Raw genomic sequence first — 7308 nt, 5'->3', positions numbered from 1 at the left:
ACCTCAGGGCAGCAGTTCAACATCTGGAGCAGAGTTGGAAGAAGGGCAGAACACATAGCCTCAAGTGACTTGGGACAGGGGAAAAGTTGAAAACAATTCATTGTCCAAGAAAATGGAGTGCCATAGATGTGTCCTGGCACTGAGCTGGCCTCACAGGAGGAGAAGTAGCCAGGGGGCTGCAGTGACCATTCAGTCTCTCTGACCGGCCAGGAGAGTCTCCTCATACACAAAATAGACATAATAACTCCTACGTGTCTGAAGGTGCTGGCAGCATTAACTAGTCAGTACGTAATAATTACAGCTGTTTACCAATAGCAGACAGCCATTAGTGTGAGACTGACGAAGAAGCATCCTTGCTTAACCACATCCTTCGCCTCCCCCTTTTTTTCTCATACTACTCATTACAGAGTTGGGACAGTCACAGATTTCTGTGTACATCTCTATCCCTCTTATATTTGGGGGAACTGAGACTCAGAATGGTCAAATGCCTGTGCATAATCCCCACACTGAGGAAGCCAAAGCAGGAGGACAGTCACAAACTCAAAGCTGGACTGTGCCTTGTAGTCCATTCGAGGACAGACAGCCTGGGAAAGCATGTCAGAACCTATCTCAAGCAAACAAATGGACAACAGCAACAAAAGTCTTCTGATAGGTTGGGTATGATAGCTCCCATCTGTAATTCAATGCTCTAGAAGCTGAGGCAGGAGGATGGCAAGTTTAAAAGGGCCTAGGTTACATGGTGTGACCGTATCTCAAAACAAAACCAGACACACACACACGAAAAAAGAAGCAAATAATTTACATAGAGATGAGGTTTATTTTTGCTTACTGCCTTGGAGGCTCTAGTCTACGACCCAGTGGCCCCATCGATTTGGACCTCTGAGGAGAGGGTACATCACAGTGGACATAAGTAACTCAGAGTATGAGCTGAGTAAAGAGTCTGGGTCCCTCCGAGGGGCATTCCCCCAGTGAACTAAGGGGCTTAACTGGGCCCCATCTCCTAAGCCTTCCTCCTAATAGACACACCCTGGGCCCTGTGCCTTTAATACATTTGTCTTTGAGGGACATCCAATGCAGCAATCATAACCCAAACCTTTGATGTCAGTGGGAGAGATCCTAGGCAGTAGAACTTTGTTTATCTTGTGGGTTGACTCCAGGCCTTCACGTGCGAGTTAAGTTCTCTGCCTCAAGAGCACACCTCCAGTCCCTTGTGGGACGATTCTAGAGAGATCCTTTAGATTCCAGTCCTGCACAGTATATCCATATCCATACTTCTTTCTACATCTTGAGGCAAGAAGTTGATAACTCACACATCGGTAAGAGTCTCCCTGACTACAACCTGGAGCTCAGACACCTTGCTAAGGCTGAGGAGAGTCCATGAGATCCAGGCCTCTCTTCCCAGAACCAGTGGGCCTCAAACTTTGTTCTGTAGAGGATCACTGAGGGGGCTCTTCACGTCTTCGCCACTCAGTCAACTGTCCCAGTTGAGCACAGGTACAGTCAGTCCAAAGGCTTCCGGAGAGGTGGCAGTGGCCTCGGACGACAGCAAAGTTGGGGTTTCAGTTTTATCTCGCTGCGTGTTGGCTCTGCCCTAGCTTCCTTATCTGTACCTGGAGGCAATAACAGTGGGTGACTCAGTGTCCTCGTGAGAAGAAACCACAATATACCTGGAAAGTGCTTGCTAAGGTGCCCGTGTCTAGTACACAAAATACAAAAGTTAACAGCTCCGCTTGGAACCACCTTGGGCAAAGCTCGGTCCTGCACCAGCACGTGGCTCTCAATGGAACCAGCAGCAGAGCTCAGGTTTATGCTTTCCTTCCCTACCTCATTCAGCCAGTGCCAGTGTGAGCAGGTTTTCAGTTCACCTTGTCCCAAATACTCAGCGACTTGCTTCCAGTCAGTCCCTGATAAGAAGGCCTGCCTGGGCTGAAAATACCAGATTCCAGGCAGAGGACATATTTCACTCTTACAGGTTAAGGAGTATAAAGAATTTGCATTTATTAATATGCTCCATTTTTAATATGGCTGCAAGCTTTGGATTATTTATTAGTTAACGGACAGTTATTTATGAGACTACTAGAGGTGGCTTCCTTGCTCATAGGAATCTGCCTACCATTATTTTTATTACCGTTTTGAACCTGCTGAAGTTCTCTCTGGTCCCTCCTCTGGTCTAACATGGTACAAGACACATATGCACAGGTATGGAATGGAGCTGGTCCTTCTGCCTTACACGTATGTACAAGCTAGTGTTGGAGCCAATAGGCAGGCAGTACATAGCAGACATAGCATATCTGGAAGGCTGGTAAGGCCCAGAATTGACACCGCTGGGGCGGGGACATGGAAGAATGGGAAACATACTTGACTAGGAATTCATGAAGAGATTCTGAAGAAGAAACATTTAACCTAAAATCTGAAAGGGGCCAGCCAGGTGTTGGGAGGGAGTACCTGAATGAAGGCAGGGAGGCAAGGCTGGAGCAGGGAAGGCCATAAGTGCTACAAGACCTTGGTCCAGGTGAGCCCAGCCTTATGGATTCTGGTAAGAAGCTGGGGTTTTGTAGGAAATTAACTACTTTTTTTTTTGTCTGTTTTGTTTTTTGAGACAGTTTCTCTGTAGCTTTGGAGCCTGTCCTGGAACTAGCTCTTGTAGACCAGGCTGGCCTCGAACTCAGAGATCCGCCTGCCTCTGCCTCCCAAGTGCTGGGATTAAAGGCGTGCGCCACCACCGCCAGGCTGGAAACGAACTTATTTTCCTTTTCTAACAACACTTAGGAACTGATTCCTTGGCCCACTCTCTCCTACCATTTCTCTTTGAATTCATTTGCAAATTTAAAACAAAAGGCCTTAGCCCTAGTGAGCAGGAACCCAGCCCAACTCAATATGTAGCACGCGAAATCCTGTTCTCTTGGGAGGCGGCTATTGGGAGTCCCCTGCATTTTCCCTTGCTGCGCCCCAGTCATCGGTCAACACTGCCCTGGATGGCCCTGCTTCACACCCACGCGTCCAGGCAAAATGCCAGCTGGATATTAGCTTAGAGTTGGGTGTCCGATCAAATGAAGCCCAGAGCAGCCGAGAATTGTGTTCCCGTTTGGTCTTCAACTTTAAAAACTGGCTTCTAACAGTCTTGGAAAGAACTAAAGACCAAGGTTTTTAGGTCAAAACATGGCAGTGGGGACATCTAGTGCCCATTATGAGTAATAGCTGCCAGTAAGAATCTATTTTTCTTACTGTTTTTCTTTGCTTTTTTTTTCCTCCCTCACTTTCCTTCCTTTCTCTCCCCTTACTCCTTAGTTCACTTTTTAATCTAAAGCAAGTAAAGCACTCTATGGAGGAAAATATTCTTTATGTACCATGGCTACTCAAAAACACCTTCACTGCCGGGCGGTGGTGGCGCACGCCTTTAATCCCAGCACTCGGGAGGCAGAGGCAGGTGGATCTCTGAGTTCGAGGCCAGCCTGGTCTACAAGAGCTAGTTCCAGGACAGGCTCTAGAAACTACAGGGAAACCTTGTCTCGAAAAACCAAACCAAAACAATAACAACAAAAAAAAAAAACACCTTCACTGACTCTGTGTGTGTGTGTATGATTGGCACCTTTCCAAATCTGAGGAGCAGGATTCAGTGATCTCTTGGGAACGTCTGATGCCAGCCCCAGCTTGTACATTTCATTATGTCCAGATCTCATCACTGCGGTTTCTCCAAGCCCGTGATCCTGTGAGGTCCTGGCTGTGAGGCTGGGTCACTCCAATTACAGCGCAGGCTATCCTGAAACGAAAAGGCCTACGAAGAAAGATCGGCAGGGAATCAGAGAGGAGAGATTCAAACATGAAGCCCTGAGGGGTAATGTGGGCTTCTCAAACTCCATCCCTCAGGACTGGAAACCCAATCCGCGTTCCACTCAGTACTGTCCTTGCCTTGACTAGCTGCGGAGGAGCAAAGCCCTCATTCTATTGGAGGAATGCCTTTGAGGCTTTAAACTGCTGGTCTGCCACAGTCTGGCACAGAAAAGTAGACAAGATAGATTTCCTCAGAGGTTACACGTGGCAGGCCATGCTGAAAGCGCCGCTCATTGCATCTTTGCTACAGCTTTCTCTGCAGGTAAGTTTTCTCCAAAGCTGACAGACAGGTGATGAGAAGACACGGTGCTCGGGGGAGTCAGCCAGAACCCCAATCTTTGTGCACCCCCACTTCTTCCCGGTGCTATACAAGCTACAGCATTAGGCCTTAGTGGGCGTATTCTGACTGGACCAAGACCCTTCTAAGGAAGGCTCCAGATGGTTCTGGCACCTTGCTATGGTTTCTCGGCCCTGAAAATTCTTAGCTTACAGCTCCATTGTGCCTCCACTGTCCTTGTGGGGTCTCTCTCCCACTGTGCACTCTTGAGGACATGTGGAGAGCGGCCTCAGTCTTATTCAGTCTTCATGAGAGCCCTTCTCAAGACTAGATAATGGGACTTCCAGGGGCTGGGTCTGAGAACTCGTGCATGGCACTGCTTACAGTAGACCTCAGGTGAGTGCATCCTGTGCCCTTTCTAGGCAATGAACAAGGAATTCAGATGGGGCCAGGCCGTACATCTCACCACCCCCACAGACACACACACAGAGTGAGTTTGCTCCCAGTCTCCCATCCTAGGCTCTGTTTTCTTCCATCTCCCCCCTTTCCCCAAAGCAACTTCAAGTCTCAAGCCATCTCTGTCACTTCCGGGGGGCGGGAGAACGAGGAAAGGGAAACTAGTACACATTCTCTTTAACAGATTCGAAGCCAGCTAAAGCTGCTCTACATGTTTTCTTCCTCGTTATGTTCCCATTCTGCAGGTGACAAGAATGGCCAGTGTCCACAGTGGGTGTATAATTTATAATGTTAACATAGCCAGCGACACTTTAAAGGGTTGAATCTGAAGCCAAAACTCAGGCTCAGGCTATTTCTACCCTATGCCAACCTGCGGGTGCTCCTTAACACTTCTTGGATAATTCTGCATTCCAGAATCCCCAAACAGAACAGGAGAGTGTATTTTGGAGTCAGAAAGAGGAGAATTTGAGGAAAGCTTTGCTGCCTGTGAAATGGGAATAAAAATAATTGCTGACTCAGAGCTTTCATGAAAGGATTGAACAGTCCAGGTATGTAATTTGGCACTGGAATTGGAAAAGAAAGACAAACCATAAGAGCAATCCCCGACCCCACCTACTTCAACTCTGGACTCCGGTAACCCAACCCTGGGCCTCATGTTAAAAAAAGCGGTAATTATCAAGGCAATCAAAAATGCCGGGGTGGCAGCAGCATTGAGGGGAGAAACAGTGCCTACCTCGGCACCCATCCACACAGGCCTGACCTCAAATACGCAGCCTCAATTCGGGTGCTGACAGCAGATATTTGAGCAGCTTTGTGTCCAGACAGACCTGGGCTCAAATGAACAAAACCTACAATCACAGGCTGATGGCATGTGCTTTGAATAGAGAGATTACTTCAGCTCTGATTCAGTTTTTTGTTGTTTTGTTTTGTTTTGTTTTCCGAACCACTTAAAATCAAATAGAGGAATTGCAAAGAGAAAACAGTACGAAGACTATAGAACATGGAACACATTCATGCATCCAGATGAACGTCCTAACTCTGCCTCTGCTAAAGCCCAAGCTCTGAATAAAAGAGCAGCACACGAGAAGATGCACACTATCTATTCCTTTATTCTTGGAATATAAAAAGCGATTCTATGGCAGCAGACAATTTCAACTTTATTTTTATGCAAATACAGTAAACTGGAAAGGAACATTCTTCTTGAAGTTTTTCTAAGACTATATTTACAAGGAACTCATGAAAAAAGTTAGAAATTAAAAATAAAAGACTGTTGCTTAAATTTGCGTTTCTAAAGGCTCTCTGGCATACTGTGTGGGTCACATCCTTTCTAGCTCACAGTCTTCTATCTGCACCATTAATGCATTCCCGGGGATGTGTGTGTAGATATGCGTGTAGGCAAAGTGATCCAAATATCCATTTTCCTTCACACAGCTCCTCTTGAAGTTTTTCTAAAATTTCTAAAGGGGTCTTATAAATAACAAAACGTTTTACTCTCTAAGTATGAAATGTGAACAAAGTACAATGACATACAAGTATGGCAATGTTATAATGAAACCTATTGTTTTGGTTGTAAAGTTAATGTTTAAAAATTAATTTTAAAACAACTAAAAGCTTTTATTTTATAAAAGCACAGCTGGTGACCACATTTAGCTGACTCCCTAGATCAGAGGGTGACAAGACCAATTACACCTACCAGCAGAAGCCCTAGAGGGCTCAGGAGTCTGAGCTGGAGGCACCTGCGGGGACTAGGGTAGGGGTGAGGTTACAAAAGTGGACGACAGAGCGGGTGGAGAGTGAGTGGGGCCTGTGTACAGCCTGGGACACGCACTCTGTCTTCAACTCTCTCTTTAATAGCTGCTATGTGTCTGTCTTCCTTTGTTCTGCGGCACAAGAATGTGAATACCATCCTCTAATCCCCGTAGCAACTGGTGTCGGTGGAGCTGGCTACGATAGATGAGCAGCGACTGGCCCTACCAACTCTCTTTTCTGTCTAGAGACAAGAAAACAGAGATTCTGTACATTTCTGTAGCAGGAAATGTGAGGTGCTTCTTTCTGATGCCCATCACTAACTCAGCCCTAGACAGACTTTAGGAAACTCTAGATTCACAGAACAGGACCCTGCAAGATGCATAGCCAGATGCAGCCACAAAGTGGAGCGTCTTAGAACTGTTTAGAAGTAAGGGTAGATAGCCAGTGGTCTCCAGACACTGCAGGTGACAGGCAGAAACAAGCAGGATCCTGAGACGGCTGATGGGGAGAGGGGCAAAGGCGAGGCTGCCGAAGTCGTTCTTGGATTCTGCAGAAAGACATCACGGGCTTTGCGCTTATGTAAATACAAAGGGGCTTTGAACCTTCAGAGAATACAGAGAGTTCTTAGAAACTGCACATCTGAACGCTGGGATGAAATGTTCCACAGGAAATTGTAACATAGAGCTGAAGAAACCATCCAGAAAATAGAATCGATGACAAGGTGATGGGAGGCAGGAAATGAGAAAACTAGATGATCCATCGCAGACAAAAGAACAGAGAGAACAAAGAGAACGCGTTGGAGACGCCATGAATGGAAATAATTCAGGGAAATTTCCCAGAACTGAAAGACACAAATTGTCAGACTGTGGGGATCCACTGAGTGCCTCCTGAGGAAAAGAAGATTCATCTGAACACACTCCCTTGGCAGGTTCAGAATACTAAGGGCAAAGAGAACAACCTAATTTTTTATAGTCATTATACAATAAAACAAAATT

This window comes from Arvicola amphibius, chromosome 8 (genome assembly GCF_903992535.2).
Source record: "Arvicola amphibius chromosome 8, mArvAmp1.2, whole genome shotgun sequence".
NCBI lineage: Eukaryota > Metazoa > Chordata > Mammalia > Rodentia > Cricetidae > Arvicola > Arvicola amphibius.
Note: the sequence above shows the minus strand (reverse complement) of the source record.